The sequence below is a fragment of the Pelmatolapia mariae genome, linkage group LG9, assembly GCF_036321145.2.
Source record: "Pelmatolapia mariae isolate MD_Pm_ZW linkage group LG9, Pm_UMD_F_2, whole genome shotgun sequence".
NCBI classification, from domain to species: Eukaryota; Metazoa; Chordata; class Actinopteri; order Cichliformes; family Cichlidae; genus Pelmatolapia; species Pelmatolapia mariae.
The window spans coordinates 34,937,735-34,957,535 of NC_086235.1; the positions used below are offsets into that span (position 1 = coordinate 34,937,735).

The window sequence follows — 19,801 nt, forward strand, 5'->3', positions numbered from 1 at the left end:
TATTGTCTCAAACATTAACCCTATGAATATGTCAGTGCCATTAGGATGAAATTATTGTGTCACCAACATTTTAATGTTAGACATATAATTTTAACAGCCTCTGTAAACTAATATCCTGGCTTGCTCGAGGCTCCGTTTTCTCTGACAGTTTCAATCAAAATTAGAAATGCTGCTCTGAGACTGAGATAACTAACAGTGCTGCCTGTTGTGCAGTTAGTTTCCAAAACACGTTATTCATGGTTACATACAATTTTAGACTGATGTGGGCCAAAGCCTAGCATAGCCTGTAACGTTATTATGACGGACACATTTTATGAGTTAACTTGGCTTTAAGTGACTTACAGGTTTTTTTTGAAAAATACTTTCTTATATCCAGGTTCTTCCTTTTTGCTGCCATCCTCCTCTCCTCCTTGCAGGTCCTCGCAGCGCAGGCTTGCCGCTGCTAAAACTAAACAGAGCTCCCTGAAAGGCACAGCCAATCACATTGGCCATATTTGTCACATGACGTAGGACTCCACTAGAGAACGTAATTTAACTCTTTCTGCACCGCTGGGTGAATGGGACGTTGACAGATTGTTTTTTTCTTTCTATCGGGTTTGTTTTTCTTTACTCACAAAGATCAAGCTATTTGGTGGGGACAATTCAACAATCGCTGGATATTGGTGAGGACATATCCCTTCCGTCCATGCCAAATCTACGCCTTTGCATGACACAAAAGCCACAGCAGTGACTGAGAAAACTTTAAAGGATCGGGTCATGAGGTAGCAAATCCAGACAAAATGATCAAGCTTTGATATACAACTGGAACAGAAGTGACCCACACAAAGTTGTGGCCTTCCAGAAGATCCTCTACAGTGCCTTTGGAAAGATTCCTATCCCATTTCCATAGTCTAGTTAGCACTTTGCCTGTTTCTTTCTTTCTTTCTTTTTCTTTTTTTGCCAGACCCGATTGGTTCTTTAGCTGTCAGAATTGATGTCTGAAGACCAACAAAGATACCCAACAGATTTACTTTACCAAAGGGGTCATCACGGCCTTGCCGCATTGGTCCATTTGATTGACCTTTGTTGTTATCATTTATTTTATTTTCAGTTGTTACAGACTGGACAACATCATTCAATCATCTCCCAGGCTCCACAAGACAATAGACACCCAGGTTAAGTCCATTCTTTCCTACATCTCTCCCACACCTGCAGAGTGAACTCCTGCAGGGATGAAAAAACCTTCCTGCCAGTTGAAGAGTCCCCTAATTTGGCCGAAGCACCAGAGGCCCCCTGCGCCAGGGCTGAGCCCCATTCACCCACCCACCCACAACCTCGGCAACACACCAATGAAGACCGAAGCTCCCAAGGCAAAATATCAGAAATAACAGAAAAATATCCCTAAACTGCATTATAAATAACATTTTTCAAGTTATCTAAGTGGCTTACATATCATGTTTAATTTGTAGTTCTAAATAAATTCTAAATGCATTTAGGACGTTTTTTACTCACTTTATGTCTCTTCCACGATGTTATTTCTCTCTCTGACAACGTAGGTAGGTTGCAATCAATGTTCCCTCTAAGCTGCGCATGTGCGCAATTGCGCACTGCTGGCACGGTCTCTGTGCACAGAAAATCTGCTTTGCGCACAAAAAAAAAATCTAACCTGAATTGAAATTAAAATTAAAACTTTAACAATTCTGTTTTGCAGTGTTAGTCAGTAAGTGACTGGCTGCTCCCGTATGGGATTAGAACGATGCCACCTTATCCCATAGTCCAGCCAATAATGCGATTCACACTCGTATATACGCAGCTAATCAACGTCGTCGACAGGCTATGACAGCGTCCTTATGTGCCGACACCAGTGTTTTAGCTAGCAAAGCGGCGTGGCTGATGTGGAGTGAAGCCACGTTAATGACAATGTGGAGATGTGAGCAGGACAGATGGAACAATTGACGGAAAAAGTATGGACGTTAAACCATTTTTTATATTGTGTTGATAGGTCACATAAAACCAGAGTTATGATTAAAAAAAATATATACAATGTTTGGTTTTCTTCCTGAATACTATCGTTTTTTATATTTACTGCGGGAAGAAACGTTAAAAACGGCATTTTATAAGGAAAACGCAAAGAAAAAAAGGAAAAAGCACTCTCCGCCTGTGAGCAAAAGCAAAACCAAAAACACCCCCACCCTTTCCTATTGGTGGAAAAATGTACCATGTCTACCAATCAAAACATGGCATTTAGCTGTTAAGAAACGGGAGGAAGTTTTAGGAGTGATGGCGGTGTTTTGAGATGTGAGAGATTTGCGACGTTTAGCGCAAATCTTGTGTAGTTAGTGTGTAGTTAGTGTGTAGTGTAGTCAATAGTTTTGTTGTGTGTGTCAGAACAATGAGGCGACTGCTGAATGTTACAGGTGTTACAGGAGTGATACATCTCCTGTTGTCAGGCCTGCAGGTATCAGGCTGTTGTTCTCCTTTATCTCATAGTGGACAGAAATTATTTTTTGGAGTGGCACAAATAATTTGTGTGGCATCAGACTTGATGCAGAACAGCTGATTGTTCTGTAAATAGTTTGAAATGTTTATTTAAAAACGCCTTGGCTGCATTTTTAGGTAAACAGCTGCAAGAAACTTTGTTGTTTGCATAACTCAGTAACTTTTTTGAATAAGTAACTATATAATTATTTGCCCAACATTGGTCATTATATACTGTATTTTGCAGACAGAGTTACAGGACTCTCTCCCAGACCACAGACTCATAATACAAGTCACAGCTTTATTAAAAAAAAAAAAAAAAGAAAGTTTTGTTTTCAGAATTGGAGTTCAAGTTATTTTTACTTCCAACAGTGTTAACATACTACACAGCTCATGAACATTTTTTTTAAAATTTTCATTGTAAGTGGGCTAAAGCAGTTAATTAAAAGTAGTCTAACATAAATATAAATGCTGTAATTTGATTATTTTAATAAACCATGTAACTTGGATGGATTCGATGCACAGTGCGCACGTCTGCTGTTGCTCACAGTGGTCCAAGGGACCGCTCAGGGAGTTTGTGCGTTCGCTCAGACACATGAAAAATTAGAGAGAACATTGGTTGCAATTACATTAGCATGACCAATTATGCAAATTAGGCGATTTCGTCATTTAGCGATTTCTAGCGACTTTTAGGACAGCCAATTTTCCTTCCTGAGGAGTTGGCAACACTGGGTGGAAAATCGGGAGAAATTCGGGACAATGGTGGCTCCGTGAGACTTTAGCGAGGGGCACTGAAATTCAGGATTCTCCCGGAAAAATCGGGAGGATTGGCATGTATGACTCAAACAAACGTCCTGCCCCCTTAAGTCAAACTTTTAGGAGTTGAGAAAATAAATAATAGATTACACACAAACTGAATATGGACAAGATTTACTACAGTAGCTGAAAAATCCGCTGGAAACGGCACAAATGAGATGATAGGTTTCACGTCTCGTTCGCTCTTTGCCTCCGTGCTCTGTTTGTGCGCAGGCTCACACAGAGAACTCCCCCCACCTAAACATCCATGCCACGCAGCTTGCCACCGCCTTCAAGTTGGACTCAATTTTATAAAGAACCCATGTCAAAGTATTGTGGTTAAGTTAAATCCAATTTATTAACCTACCTCTGAGATGAAGTGCAGCGGCGAAGAACGTACTTTCTCCCGTTTGGTTACGTCAGGCAATAAGGTGCGTTTAATGTCTCTCTGTTAATTTAAGTTTCCATGAAACTAGAGCCGGTGTTCCGACAAAACCGTCCTACTTTGGCAAAACGTCCTACCGTAAGTAGTTTATGCACATTTCTGCTGTCACAGAGTAATTTCAGCACAAATTTAAGTAGGTATGACGGTTTGCCACTTAACTTTGCCCATCAGAGTACCTGACAAGGTTTGTCAGGTAGGGTGGATTCCCAGAACACCGGCGCTAACACCTGAGTCCCAGCACATCGTTTTCAGACTCCTGCAGTCTTTCACTACTCAGGTTAAGCATGATATATAAGTAACTTAGATAACTTAAAAATGTTATTGTTTGGCTTTTTTTCAGTGTTTGATTTGTTCCTGAGTAAATCGGTTTGGCTGAGAATAAAGTTATAGTTTTCACACAGCTGAATAAACATCAAACAGAAAACTGATTAAAGTGTGAGATGGTCGAGAATTTACTCCAGTATCCTGTTATATTTTAGATATGAAGGAGCAGACGGCTGAGTTTATTAAACTCCACCGAGACAATCTGCAAATTTCATTCAAAGTTTAATTGAAAGTTGAGTTGCTATCATCTTGTCTTTATTTTTAGTTAGCACATACCTTAACCCTTTAAGACCTACCATAGAACCAAATCCGCCAGAGCTTATCTTTATATTTTTACATGCTGTAGTGTAGAGCAGGGCGATATGGCCAAAAATATATATATCACGATATATATTTGAAAATTTGTGATAACTAAATAACTGACGATATAATTTCTGCGAGACAAAATACAACTCCACAACTTTACTAGCGCAAAAAAAAAACCCATCCATTTATTTTCACTTAAACAAGCAGCTGTTTTTTATGTGCATTAAAGCTAGATACAAATTTAACAGTCCAAATGCATATTCCTTGCTGAAAGTTTAACCAAAAGGCATTTCCAGTAGAAATGGGCTGACATATCCTAAGCATAACCATGTATAATATCCACTGACGTTAAAAAGAGGTGCTTTGCAACATTAAACTGCAGTGTGCCAAATAAAAAAGTCAAATACGTATTTTTCGGACCATAAGGTGCACGGGATTATAAGGCACATTAAGCGAAACAAAGCAGTCAGATAAATCAAACTTTATTCAACTCATTCTTCTTGCTTCCTCCACTTCTGTACCATTGATTCATTAATGCTGTATTATATCACAGCTGCTCGATTCCCATGTTGTTGCAGTATATTAATGACTAACCTGGTATTGTGGATGGATTATCTCAGTTGTTCTCCTGACTGAAGTTTGGTCTGTTTACAGCATCCTGCCATGCGATTGCATTTGTCTCTAACTATCAGGAACCTTCACGTTAACTTTTATCGGGTGGAAAAGTGTTAGTGTTCATCCTCCAGCTTCACTGTTTATGTTATGTGACATAGCTGTGTCGCTAGCGATCACGTAGCACATCATTATATACCAGCTAGCCCAACTTCAGTAACCCTACAAACGTCACTGCTGTTTAGTTTCCTGTCTTCATTTATGTTGGAAGTGATAGCAGAGCTGTATGTTTGAATTTGTTTCAAAAATCTCTCAGTCAGAACATCCTATATCATGCTTAGGTAACTAGCGAAACTAGCGAGCTAACTTCCGCTAACTTCCTGCTAACTTCTAACTCTGTTAAATGTAATAAATTCTGTTTTCATGGATGCCTGGATGTTAAACTTCATAATTACACCTGGTAAAGCACCAATGCTGATCGTTTTATTAAAGTTGAAAGAATTTAGACAGTTTTTAACTCTCAGTGATGCTGCAGTGTTCGTTTGACTTTGGGACCTGAAGCGGACGGAGTTTAGGACCCAGATTACTCCCAGATATACGAGCATCTTAGTCCGACAAATACGGGAATAACAACGGCCGGCTTGCATGTTCTACAAAAAAAATGTGCTTTGTGTGTATCTGATGGACAGTGATGGGAATAACGGCGTTACTTTTTTCAGTAACGAGTAATCTAACTAATTACTATTCCTATCGTTACAACACCGTTACAGTTACTAACAAGAAAATGCGGTCCGTTACTATTTTTCAACAAACAGACTGTTGAAGCTGTGTTCAGCTTACCGCATCTTATATCAGTTGCACGGAAGTAGCTGTCTATGTAAGTAATCTGGACGCTACAGCTTTAAGCAGCTGCGCGCTCCCGCGGACGGTAATCACAATCCCTGTCTAGGACAACACCTAGAGCTAAGGGGGCAAAACAATCGCATGAGTGCTGCTCTTTGACTGAGGAAGAATAAAGTGGTCGTGGTAAGCCAATCACATGACCACTTAAAGACAAAGCAACAAGGTGATATATACCAGTTTTTAAATTGTGTTGATAGGCCACGTAAAACCAGAGTCATGATAAACAATATATACGTGGCGTTTTTTCCTCAATAGTTTCGTCACGTTTACTGTCTAAGGACAGCGCTAGTAAGCACTCTCTGCTTATGAGCAAAAAAAACCCCCAAAAAAACAGGGGAAGTTTTAGGAGTGACGGCGAGAGAGAAAGAGAGAGAGAGAGAGAGACAGCAGAAAAAGGGAGAGAGCGAGTTTTGAGATGTGAGAGATTTGTGACGTTTAGTGTGTTTGGAGTGTGTAGTTAATGTGTTGTCTTGTGTAGTTAGTGTGTAGTGTTGTGGATAGTTTTGTGTTGTGTGTCAGAACAATGAGGCGACTGCTGTCTCCAGGTAAAAAACAGGAGCAGTGATACACCTGCTGCTGTCAGACCTGCAGGTATCAGGCTGTGTGTCCTTTATAGTGGACAGAAATTATTTTTTTGGAGTGGCACAAATAATTTGTGTGGCATCTTATTGAATGCAGAACAGCTGATTGTTCTGTAAATAGTTTGAAATGGTTATTTAAAAAATCAAGGTGAAAGGTAAATGGACGCAAATAGCTTTGTTGTTTGCAAAACTTCTGCATAGGATTTTAAAATTGACAATTTAAATTTGCATTTAAAGTTATGAAATATGATTCATTAAACATGTTTGTGGTGGTTACAGTAAAAAATGTAACTTTTTCTACTCTGATTTTATGTTTTTTGTCTGATTTTAGATCAATTGTGTTGATACAGTATGTTAAAATGAAAACATAACTGTCAATTCAGACACGTGAGGTTGTGCTGAAAAGGATGATACCAAACAAGGCAAAGGAAATAGTTTTTAAAGGTAAAATGTGGAGGGAAAATCAAAAGTAGTTAAAATGGCCAATTATACCCTGGACCCCAGAGGGTTAAACGTTTTTTTAAAGTAATGCAATAGTTACAAGTAATTAATTACTTTTAGAATATTGTAACTCAGTTACTAACTCCGTTACTTTTTTGAAGAAGTAACTAGTAACTATAATTAATTATTTTTTCAAAGTAACTTGCCCAACACTGCTGACGGACAAACACCAGTTCCACATCACTGAAGTTTCACCATTTTTACAAACCAATTCTGGTTCATCCATTTCACTCAACAATCCGCTTTCCCCCTTCTCATTCTCCGTTACCGCCATGCTTTTTCGGCCATGTCCGTATGAAAACAAAGGCACTGCGCATGCGCGTTTTACCCATATTCTATCGCGATATTTCATTTTCTTATCATTGCCTAACATTGTACCGGTATTACCGTGAATGGTATAATATGGCCCAGCCCTACTGTAGTGCAATTTTTTGGGAGTATTTCAAGTTGCTATACATTAATACAACCAGTATAGCCCAAATTTTAATAATATGTATGCATTAAGTCCATAGTAACTACATAAATTGCAAAAAAGTGCAATAAATAAAAATTGAATATATATATATATTTTTTTTTTTTTACAAATATTTCTAGTTAGAGAAATTTAAGAGGTTTATTCCTCAAAACTGTAAATACAAAAAAATTGCACAAAATAGTTTCAAACCACAGGAAATTTATTTTTTAGGTGATACACCAATTTTTATGAACTGCAGGAAAAACGAAAATAAATATTATCATGCAAATTTGCAATAAAACAGCATGCGCATCAAAATAAACTATTGCCAGCAGTGCAGTTTGAGTTCTAAGCATCCCAGAAACTACATAGAAAAGCATAAAGTCAAATATGACCTTTAAAAACATCAGTATAGGCTTATAAGGCCCTGAAGGTAATAAACGACATTTTCCGCAAAGTAAGATAAGATAAGATAACCTTTATTAGTCCCACACGTGGGAAATTTGTTTTGTCACAGCAGGAAGTGGACAGTGCAAAAGTTATGTAGCAAAAATTATAATATAATAAGAATAAATACAGTACACAACTGTACAGAACAGAATAAAATAAAATACTATATACAGTAGAATAAAATAGAATAAAATATACAATAGGATAAAAATAGAATACAAATTCTATATACAACTGAGTAAAAATACCAGAAATGCCAGAAAAGAGTATTGCACTTAGTGTTATTGCACATGTGTGGATGTGTGTGTTTGATCAGTTGGAGTCTTGTTGTGGAGTCTGACAGCAGTGGGGAGGAAAGACCTGCGAAATCTCTCCGTCCCACACCGTGGGTGCCGCAGCCACTGAAGGAGCTGCTCAGTGCTGTCAGAGTCTCATGCATGGGGTGGGAGATGTTGTCCAACAGGGATGACAGCTTAGCCACCATTCTCCTGTCACTCACCACCTCCACTGGGTCCAGAGGGCATCCTAGAACAGAGCTGGCCCTTCTGTTCAGCCTGTTCAGTCTCTTCCTGTCCCCAGGAGAGATGCTGCCACCCCAGCAGACTACACCGTAAAAGATAGCTGAGGCCACCACAGAGTCATAGAAGGTCTTCAGGAGTGGGCCCTCCACTCCAAACGACCTGAGTCTCCGCAGCAGGTACAGCCTGCTCTGCCCTTTCCTGTAGAGGGCGTCTGAGTTATGAGTCCAGTCCAGTTTGTTGTTCAGATGAACACCAAGGTACCTGTAGCTGTCCACAGCCTCAATGTCCATACCTTGGATGTTCAGTGGTTGCAGTGGAGGATGTTTGTGCCTGTGGAAGTCTACCACCAGCTCCTTGGTTTTACTGGCATTGATCTGGAGGTAGTTCAGCTGGCACCAGTCCACAAAGTCCTGAGTCAGTCCTCTGTACTCCTTGTCGTCCCCATCAATGATGAGGCCGACTATAGCAGATTCATCAGAGAACTTCTGCAGGAAGCACTGGGTGGAGTTGTGGGAGAAGTCTGCAGTGTAGATGGTGAAGAGGAACGGAGCCAGAACCGTTCCCTGTGGGGCCCCTGTACTGCAGACGACCCTGTCCGACACACAGCGCTGAGTTCTCACATACTGTGGTCGGTCGGTGAGGTAGTCCAAAATCCAGGTAGTGAGGTGATGGTCCACTCCTGAGTTCTCCAGCTTGTCCTTCAGGACCGTGGGAAGAATGGTGTTGAAGGCACTGGAGAAATCAAAGAACATGATTCTCACAGTGCTCCCAGCGGTCTCCAGGTGAGCGAGGGAACGATGTAGGAGGTGAATGACGGCATCATCCGCTCCAATGCCAGGCTGGTAGGCAAACTGAAGTGGGTCCAATGATGAGCTCACCAGGTGCCGAAGCTGAGCCAGGACCAGCCGCTCCAGGGTCTTCATCAGGTGGGATGTCAGAGCCACCGGCCTGTAGCTGTTGAGGTCCTTGGGGCGTGAAGTCTTTGGCACTGGTACAACACAGGAGGTTTTCCAGAGCTGTGGGACTCTCCCCAGCCTCAGGCTCAGGTTGAAGATGTGCTCCATCACACCACACAGTTGGTCTGCGCAGGACCTGACGACCCTTGAGCTGATGCCATCTGGGCCCGCTGCCTTATTGGCTTTAATCCTCCTCAGTTCCCTCCTAACCTGGGTGGTTGAGAAAGACAGGCTGGAGCCTTGTGTTGACTGTGTATTGGATGCTGTTGTTGGGGGTGGGGAGGAGTGAGCAGGGTGAGTAGAGGAGGTGTGAAGTGTCTGAGGTGTCAGTGGTGGAACAGCACCTTGCTCTTGACGAAGGCGGTCGCACTTTTTTTTCCTCCTCCTCTCCTCTCCCTTAGCTTCCCTGCTTAGCCTCTTGTGTCCTTGTCTAGTCTCGTGTTTTTTGTATTACTTTTCCCTGGAACACTCTCTCACAGTCTGTTCTCTAAAACCTAAAAGAGGAATTATGGATTTGATCAACTGGTCTCTGAATGCAATTGACACCCCTTCAACGAGAAGTCTGGGCTCGGGTGAGCCTGAGTGCTGAAGATATCTACCTATTCGGAACCATGATAACAGGGTTGTTGCTGATCGGAGCTGGCTTGTCCCTGGCTTATTGAAGAATTAAGAAAGCGGAACCGGCTGTTCAAACCCCCACAAGGCTGCCCGCTGGGATTGAAACGATGGGACGAGGCGTGAGTTTCTCGAAATGGCTCATTGAGTGCAGCACGGATGAGATCTTGGAGAACCGCACGGCTGCAGTGAATACTCAGAACAAGACTTCTGAGTGCAAACTGATTACATCTGGAGGGGCTCGCTTGGAATAACACCTCTGGGCGCAAATTGATCACATCTTGGGAAGCTCACCGCGGTCGTGAGTTCTCAGAACCGGCTCTTTGAGCACAAGAATGACAACACCACGGAACATAATTTTGGATAACATCATAGAAAGCTCACGGCTCTCCAACGGGAGATTGAGAGACCAGTTAGAGACCAGTTAGAACAGCTTTGAAATTCTTATGAGTTGTTCGCACTAAAGTAAAAACCACCATTACTTCACGCGGATACCCCTTTGGCGCCAGCTGCGGTCTCAAGGCTGGAGCTGAACAACAACACCCTGATAACGACTGTGTTGAGACTGTTCTTCCCATTCTATGCAAGGCCACCTGGGTTGGCTGGAAGACTGTTTACTTAGCCTGGCAGGGTGAAGGACACTGTCTCAGCTGAACTCTGGACATACACACACACACGCACACAGACATATATATACACATGCAGATATACACTCATCCCTCCTCCCCCTCCAAACGCCTTCGACGCTTATTCCCTTCCGATGCTGACGGTGGATCAAGGAGACTAGCGCATAGGCTGCAGGCCCGGATGTACTGTCTACATTGGCTGTCTCTCACCCTTTACCCATCCCTGTTGCTTGTCATGTGTTTCTTTGGTGTATTAAGAGTTTTTTTCATGTGCTATGTGCAGAGGTGTTTTTTTCTGTTCTCAAACTGATCTCCCTGTTGGAGCTCAGTCTGGGGGGAGTTATTTTTTTTCTCCTTATCTTTCCTCATGTGGTGCTTTTCCATGTTATACCCCTCTGACCTGTCTTCCCCATGTGATGTTTGTGTAATGTATGTATGGTCGGATGGGTAAGACGGTGCTGGCACGGCTGGCAGCCTTAACCCAATTTCCCTCAGGATGAATAAAGTATAATCAATCAATCAATCAATCAGTAGTGGGGGTGGGTGAGTCTGCAGCCGGTGTTGGAGACTGTCTCATGGATGAATCAAATCTGTTGAAGAAATGATTCAGTTCATTTGCCCACCTCACATCCCTCCCAGGCAGAGAGTTCTGATGTTTGTGGGCTGAGATGGTTCTGAGGCCTCTCCAGACTTCGCCAACGTTGTTTTGTTGAAGCTGGTTCTCCATCTTATGCCTGTAGCTGTCCTTCCCATTCCTTATCAGTCCCCTCAGCTCTCTCTGCACCATTTTCAACTCCTCTTTGTCTTTGGATTTGAAGGCCCTTCTCTTCTGCTTGAGGACAGCTTTAATTTCTGGGGTAATCCAAGGTTTGTTGTTGGAGAAACGCCGCACAGTCCTGGTAGGTACGGTGTTATCCACACAGAAATTAATATAGTCAGTAATGCATGTAGTAAGGCTGTCGATGTCCTCTCCGTGGTCGTCACAGATCACCTCCCACACAGTTGATTCAAAACAATCCTTAAGAGCCTCCTCGCTCTCCTCCGACCATCTCTGCACTGTGCGGGTGGCTGGTGGCTCCCTGCGCACTAAGGGCTCATACACAGGGACAAGATGCACCAGGTTGTGGTCAGATCTGCCCAGGGGATGGAGAGGTGATGAACTGTATGCGTCTTAGCATTGGCATACAGTAAGTCCAGTGTTCTATTGTCTCTGGTTGGGCATGTCACATACTGGGTGAAGGTGGGCAGTGTGGAGTCCAGTGAGACATGATTAAAGTCCCCTGATATTATGAGAAGGGCTCTCGGAGAATGTGTTTGCAGTCTGCTGACCACTGAGTGGAGAGTGTCACAGGCTGCATCCGCGTTGGCCGAGGGGGGGACATACGCTGTTATCGCGAAAACATGCGAGAATTCCCGGGGCAGGTAGTACGGACGCATGCTAACGGCTAACAGCTCAATGTCTCTGCTGCAGAGTTGTTCTTTTACAGTGATGTGCCCAGGGTTACACCATCTGTCATTCACAAACACTGCCAGTCCCCCTCCTTTCCTCTTACCGCTCTCTCTCGTCCTGTCCGCTCGCAGCATCTGGAATCCCGGTAGTGTCACGCTCGTGTCCGGAGTTAGCGGTGTTAGCCACGACTCGTTAGCATCATGATGCTACATTGCCGGTACTCCCTCTGTGACCAGGTTAGCGACGTGAGCTCATCCATTTTATTGGGCAAAGATCTTACATTTCCAATAATTACAGAAGGAAGAGATGGTCGATAACGTCTCCTTCTTGGGCGACGGCGCTCCTTCCCAGCAAAACACCCCCGTCTTTTCTTCCTCAGCTCGCTGGGAATGTCGAGTCTGTCCGCCGGCAGTACCGCTGCGGGACGCAGCGCTAACAGCTGATCCCTACTGTAAACAAAGGATCCCTGCACTGGGTCCCCAGACACGGGTGAAAAAAGTGGAAAAAACTAAGAAAAACGACCAGGACTAACACAAAACAGTAGAACATGGTTGCAGAGTCTAATTGCTAATACGTTAGCTATAAAAATTACGAGAAGAAAAAAGATAAGAAAGAAAGAAACTCAGAATGAGCAGAGCTGCTGTAACAGGCTGCCGCACACGGGGGGCGTCGGAAGTTAAAAGTGACATCACTTCCGGTTTCGGGCAGGTAATGGCGGACATGCGATAGTTTGCGCTGACGTCTATTCCAACGTAGGAAATCTTATGAACAGCTGATCAGATGCTTTATGGAATATTATGTTTTTGTTGCTGCAAGTGCTTGTTATGCAAGTTTTGCAAAGCTATATGTGGAAGGAAACCGTGACCTAGGACCAGGGGCGTAATTTCCAATAATCAGACCCAACAAATATAACCCCTTCAGTAAAATTATGAATTACCTTGCATAAATGGGCTGTTGATTTTCTTTACTCATTTCAGGTATTACCAGCAAAATAGTTGCATGTTTAATCATCTGGAAATTTACCCAGATTTATTTATTTATTTAGACAGAGACCTTGACCCCCCCCCCCCCCAATGTTCAGCACAAAGTTACGCCAATGGCTAGGACAAGCTGATGGCATAAGATATAAGTACAACTCCCCCGGTTTCATATCCAAAAAGAATTATTGCGCTAGCTTATGTGGTTGCAGTTCTACAGGGATTTAAAATAGTTACGCAAAACTAGACTGGTCTTAAAGGGTTAAAAACTTCAAGCTGTAAGCTAATGATAGTTCTATAAGAGCAGATGCATGCTGGTGCTATAAGCCGTATGTTTTACGTCCAATGGATGCATGATCTGATTAGTCGACTAATCGCAGAAATAATCCGTGACTAGTCGACTACCAAAATAATTGTTTTTGGCAGCCCTAATCCAGAGCACCCCACCCAACCCCCATAGCTTTCTCGCCTCCATTGCCACTATGTGCCCCCTTTACATTTCTGTCTGCCCCCTAATGTGTGCCTGTCCAGAGCCGGCTCAGACTACACCTCTGCTTTCAACACCATCCGCCCAGGCAAGCTGATTGAGAAGCTGACAGACCTCAGCATCCCGACTCACACCTGTAACTGGATTCTGGACTTTTTGACAGACAGACCACAGGTGGTGAGAATGGAAGCACTGTTATGGAAAATTTAACAATAACCTGCAACACACCCAGTGAGCTTGATTTGAAGTGGGTTTAATAAACACATTGCAATGTGGAGAGAGCATCACCAGGACCATCTCTGAATTGTGGCCACCGCCCTTACATCTTATATCAACCACAGACAAAGAACATTCCACAAACTCTTACATGTTGGCCCCTCTCACGGGGGGGCTATACCTCCTCCCTCACAGAGAGAATTATGACCTTGTTTTCCGCTTGGTCGTCACCTAAGGATTTACATCCCTGATTAAGGAGAAGGAGTCCCACTATCTGTTTAACGTCTCCCATTACCATGGCCTCACTGGCCTTCCACATGCATGCAAACTGGTGACAGGAGTGCTCTTACTATAGTAAAGTGAGAAAGTGATATTACTATAACTAATGTGATATGATTAAATACGTGATTAATACATGAGAAAAGAAATCTGCTTCCACAGGACGCATGTCTGCTGAGCTCTCCGTCAGCACAGGATCTCCACAGGGCTGCTGCCTCAGCCCCGAACTCTTTAACCTGTACACCTATGACTGTGTCTCCACCCAGGAAAACTCCATCTTCATCAAATATGCTAACGACACCACCATCCTGGAGCTCATCAAGCAGGGGGACGAGTCTGGGTACAGGACTCTGGTAGACAGCGTGCTTGCCTATGGTGTGGAAAACAACCTCATCCTCAATACAGACAAGACCAAGGAACTTCAGGAAGAACCCCCCCCCTCCCCTGCAGCCTCTTATCTACAAAGGGACTAGTGATGTGTCGGTCGCGAATGAAACGGCTCTTAGAGCCGGATCTTTGACGTGAACGACGCGAGCCGGCTCCTTATCGTGAGCCGTGGTTTTTTGGGGGGTTTTTTTTTCCTTTCTCTCACCCTCTCTCGCACTTTTTTTCCGCTTCACTCCGCACGCGAGCCTTGTGCTTTGCGCTGGGCAGAGGGGGGAGGGGTGGTAGTTACACTCTCAGTAGCACAGTAACAGAGCGGGAGGGAGAGATAGCGAAACAGAGCCGGGGACAACAACGTCACATTAGAAAGGTATAGTAATCATCCACAACTATTTTCAGTTGCGGATGATAAAGGATTCAGAAAGTTTTGTCATGCAGGCCCATATGACAGAGAATATGCATCTTCTTTTTGGTTTCATATTTATATTTAATTGTGTTGTGGTTTGCAGTGTTTTGTGTTGTTTCACTTTAAATTTGTTTAAAAGGAAAAAGCTGAAAATTTAAATAGTTAAAAGTTGAAATGTGAATAGTTGGTTTTTGTATGATATGATTTATTTATTACATTTTATGTGGAGTGAATAAATAAAAGTATATTTACGGTGGCCCCTAGAAACAAAGCACGTACGAACTCTGAAGCACGTATGAACTCCAAAACACGTAAAAACTCCGAAACACGTAAAAACTCCGAAACACGTAAAAACTCCAAAACACGTAAAAACTCCGAAACACGTAAAAACTCCGAAACACATACAAACTCCGAAACACGTAAAAACTCCAAAACACGTAAAAACTCCGAAACACGTAAAAACTCCGAAACACATACAAACTCAGAAGCACGTAAAAACTCAGAAGCACGTAAAAACTCCAAAACATGTACAAAACACAACCGAAGTGCTCTAGGATGCTAGGGGCAGTGTTGAGCTTTTGTTACCTAGTAGCTACACAAGCCAGGAAGTACCAACGACTGGATTTGGTGTGTGGTAGTAACAGGTAAATGAACATTTTTTTTAAATTATTTGAATATATATGAGTGCTTGTGTATAAATACACAAACAATACACATATGCTTTCAATTGTGTAATTTAAGTGATCTAGGTAGCTCTGTTTTGGAAGTTCAGTTAACGCTAGAAATGTGTTTTGGAGTTTGTACGTGGTTTGGAATTTGTACGTGCTTTTTGGAGTTTGTACGTGCTTTGTCTCTAGGGGCCACCGCATATATTTATATATAAACATATATAAATAACACCACTTTTTTTACATTAGTAATTCCTTTTGTGCATAATTTTGTATTATTGTTAATAATAAATTAATTAAAGCAACTAAACAACCTGAAGAGCCGGTTCGGAGCCAAAAGAGCCGGAAATCCCATCACTAAAAGGGACAGAGGTGGAGAGGGCCAGTGGCCACAGATTCTTGGGACTGCAGGTCACCACAGTAACAGAACAAAAGCCCAAAGAGGCAGAGAGGAAGGCTCTGCAAAGAGTCATCAAGTCTGCAGAGAGGATCATAGGTCCAAAACGTCCTTCCATGTACTCGCTGTACACGCAACGCTGAAGAGCAGAAAGAATTATTAGGTACCCACACCATCCAGCTCATTCTCTGCTGAGACACAAAAACTGCACATACAATCTGAGACACAACAGAGCGGACAGCATCATCACGCACAGAACAAACACTGAATACTCAACACACACTGAACATACCACAGTCAGACTGCTGGCAAAACAAACAAAAAAAAGAGCACTTAAAATAACACAGTACTACCTCACTTCAAATGTACAACGGGATAAATCACTGATTAATGTGCAATATACTCACTGAAACAGATTTGTGAAAATGTGCAATATTCTGTGTGCAATACTAGGATCTGTATTACCACCCTCTCTTTAGTGTGTTTTTGTACATAGTAAATACTATAATTGCTCCATTCTTTGCAATATTTCTATTTTCTTTTGTGAGTTGCTTTGTTTTTACCTTGTAAAAATGTAACTTGACCTGCAGCTCTTCCAATGTGCATTGATGGTTGGTCCTGTGTGCAAATGGCAAATAAAAATCTTGAATCTTGTACTGGAGCTATTAAAACAGAATGGGTTCATACTAAGAAGTCCAGAAGTGTCCTGCCTGCAGGCCAGACATTTCACCAACTGAAAACACTAAATAAATAAATGGCAAAAGAAAACCAAAACAGTTGAGCAGAACTCTAGAGAACTCTTTATCAGACAAAGAGCAAAAGAGTCATCTCCCAAAGTTCTCCAAGTGGTGTTTTTATGTCCCACATGTTTACGGGGTATTGTTAAAAGAGGAGGAGAATAATACAAGATTTCTGTACCACAATTAACTCTTCTTCTAGCTAGCTGCCTAGAAGTTTATACCATGTTTAGATTTTATAGAGATTGCACCTCGAATGCATCACAAGGACAAGAAGAAGAAAGTAATGTAAGTGTGTAAGCAGCCATGGGATGTCATTATTGTCTTATTACAGAGTAAGTCTCTTTGTACTGGAAGCAACTCCAGGCTGCAGCACATGAACAGTTAATTCAGGTGACAGTAATATGCACTAATCTGCTTATCATTATTCAGTAAGAAGCTACTGATTGCTCATCGCTGAAGATAACAGAACGGTGTCCTGGATAGTTTCACTTGAATATAACCCTCGTGTTATACCTTTTTAGTAGAGATACAGACAATTATAGCAAGTGAGTATGGGAATATTGATGCTAGCATTGTAGACATTGTATGTATGGTAGTGATGTTCCGTCAGGACAAGCAAGGCAAGCTCTACTTGCTTGTCAAATCTATTCAGTTCAATTCACTTTTATTTATACGTGAATCTGGAGAAGAGGGGCATTGTCTCTACTTGCCTTTCTGTGAAACTCACCACACACCGCTGATGTATACTGCTTGTAAAAAAGCACATCAGCAGTTTAAAAATAATGTTTGGAAGTGAAGTTTATTATGTGCAGAAAAACATGAAGAAATGCATGGTTATAAGTACTTTGTGTTTACACAAAAATAATGTCAGACTAATACAAAAGAAATAAACATTAAGTGGCCATTAATTACTCTTTCTAACTACAATCTTGTTTCCTTTCATTCTAAATTTGGCTTAATTTTAAAAACTGAATGAATTGACAAAAATGAATCATTTTATACACACTGATTGGCTTTCTCTTGAAATGAAAATAACAACAACCAAAACCACCAGGTGGGTCGTGGCTTCCACGAGAGCGTTGTGCCTGAGATAACCAAATCAAAAACATCAAATAGCCCGGTGTAGAGAAAAACCAGAATCACTTTGTTTAGATCAGTCTGAAGGCTGACCTCGAATATGTTATTTGTACATAACTTACCTCATTATTTAAAACTATTGTGAGGTTCAATAAGGGCATCCACTTTTGTACCAATATATTTGATAGAACATTAAGAAGTAAATGATATGTAATACAATATCTATAGATTACTTTTCTTAAATGTAACAGATTTTTGGATCATCTCTTATTCTACAGTCATGTGTTCATATGTTCATTCCTACTTAAATTTTATTTTCTGAATGCACTCTTGCAAAGTCTTTTTCTGTAACAAGTAAAGTTTTAGATCTGTAAATATGTTGCTCTTAAATATAAATTCAGTATATATAGTTCTCCTAGCTAAAGTCTCTGACGATAAGAGGGCAGCCATGATCAGAATAAAACAAAAATAAATCTTTTAAAGCTTATATACCATCTTTCATAAGTCTATGTACAGAATATACAGAGAACAAATATTTTCGTTTAGGGACAATATCATTTGTTACATAACTTGGTGGCAAACTAGGTTTGTGGTTGATAGCAGGCCATTTGTACACCAGGAGCTACATGAACTAAAATTTCGAAAAACTTCTGCAATTAGATTTTTGGTTTAAGGATTTTGGCTCAAATAATCAAGATATAGAAGTTTATCTGAGTCCCAGACACCAGTTCCTGGAAACCGAAAGTTTCACTCTTGAGGAACTCATCCCTTCCTTCAGTTGGTTGTAAAACCATGACTTGCTCATTCATCCATTCACTTCTGCTTATCCTTTTCAGGGTCACGGAGGGCGCTGGAGCCTATCCCAGCTGTCATAGGGCAAGAGGCAGGGTACACTCTGGACAGGTCGCCATTCTGTCGCAGGGCTAACACAGAGACAGGAGACAACGAATTGCACTCACATTCACACCTATGGGCAATTTAGTGCTTCCAGTTAACCTATCCCCACTAATTGCATGTCTTTGGACTGTGGGTGGAAGCGGAAGTACCCGGGGAGAACCCACGCAAACACAGGGAGAACATGCAAACTCCACACGGAAGGATCCTGGTGGAATTGAACTCAGGACCTTCTTGCCGTGCGGCAACAGTGCTAACCACCGAGCCACCATGCTGCCCGGGCTTACAACACCTGGTATTCCCAGGCGGTCTCCCATCCAAGTACTAACCAAGCCCAACCCTGCTTAGCTTGCGAAATCACACAAGATCGGGAGTGCTCAGGGTGGTATGGCCGTAAGCTGGTTTGCTAAATCTCCCTATAATCATTTGGTGTCGTTTTTGTGTTCATGTAGCTTCTGCTGTTTTGACTAACAGACATATGCCTCTTTAACTTTGGGAAGTGTTTCACCAGCAGATGCCTGAAGTGGTTCTGGAATTTCTTCCCAACAAAAGTATAGAATACAGGACTGATACAAAAGTAAAAGTAGGCAATGGTGCGAGTAATTTGAAGTGCATAACCCAGTTTCTGTTCGTACCCACAATCACTCACAACTTCATTGTTTATGTTCATCAAGTGTACAACGTTGAAAGGAGTCCAGCACGTGAAAAACAACAGCACAATGATGAAGATGAGCCTGACTGTCTTGAATTTGTTGGCAATCCTGGATGACATAACAGTGATTGCAATCCTACTGTAGCAGTAGACAATAACAATCAGTGGGAAAATCAAGAAAACACTAAGCTGAATATAAAACCCAGATTTTCTCAGCTGGCCCATATCAACATAGGTAAGGTTTCGAGGGTACTCTTCACAAAAAGTTTTGTTATCAAGACTAGAAAAAAAACTACTATAGATAATCATTGGTCTGATACATGCTAACCCACTGACTAGCCACACAATACTGCAGGAGATTCCTGCATACTTTCGATTTCTTACTTGTGAGTCATTCAACGAGTACAGAATTGCAAGGTATCGATCAAAGGTCAGAAGGGCTAGAAAGAGTACAGAGCTGTAAAAACCCAGATAGTAGACAGTACTAACAATCTTGCACATAACTTCGCCAAAGATCCAGTCAGAGAGCTGCATGTAGACTGCCATGAAAGGAAGGCTGATCATGAAGATCAGGGAGGACATCACAAGGTTCAGCAGCAAGATGTTGGTCACAGTGGTCAGCTGATCA

At 42.0% G+C, this 19,801-nt stretch overlaps 1 pseudogene; it reads right to left on the reverse strand.

Annotated features, from left to right (window-relative positions):
* Positions 1 to 18,801: 18,801 nt before the first annotated feature.
* LOC134635121 (5S ribosomal RNA) lies at positions 18,802 to 18,920 on the reverse strand (annotated as a pseudogene).
* Between the last annotated feature and the right edge of the window lie 881 nt (positions 18,921 to 19,801).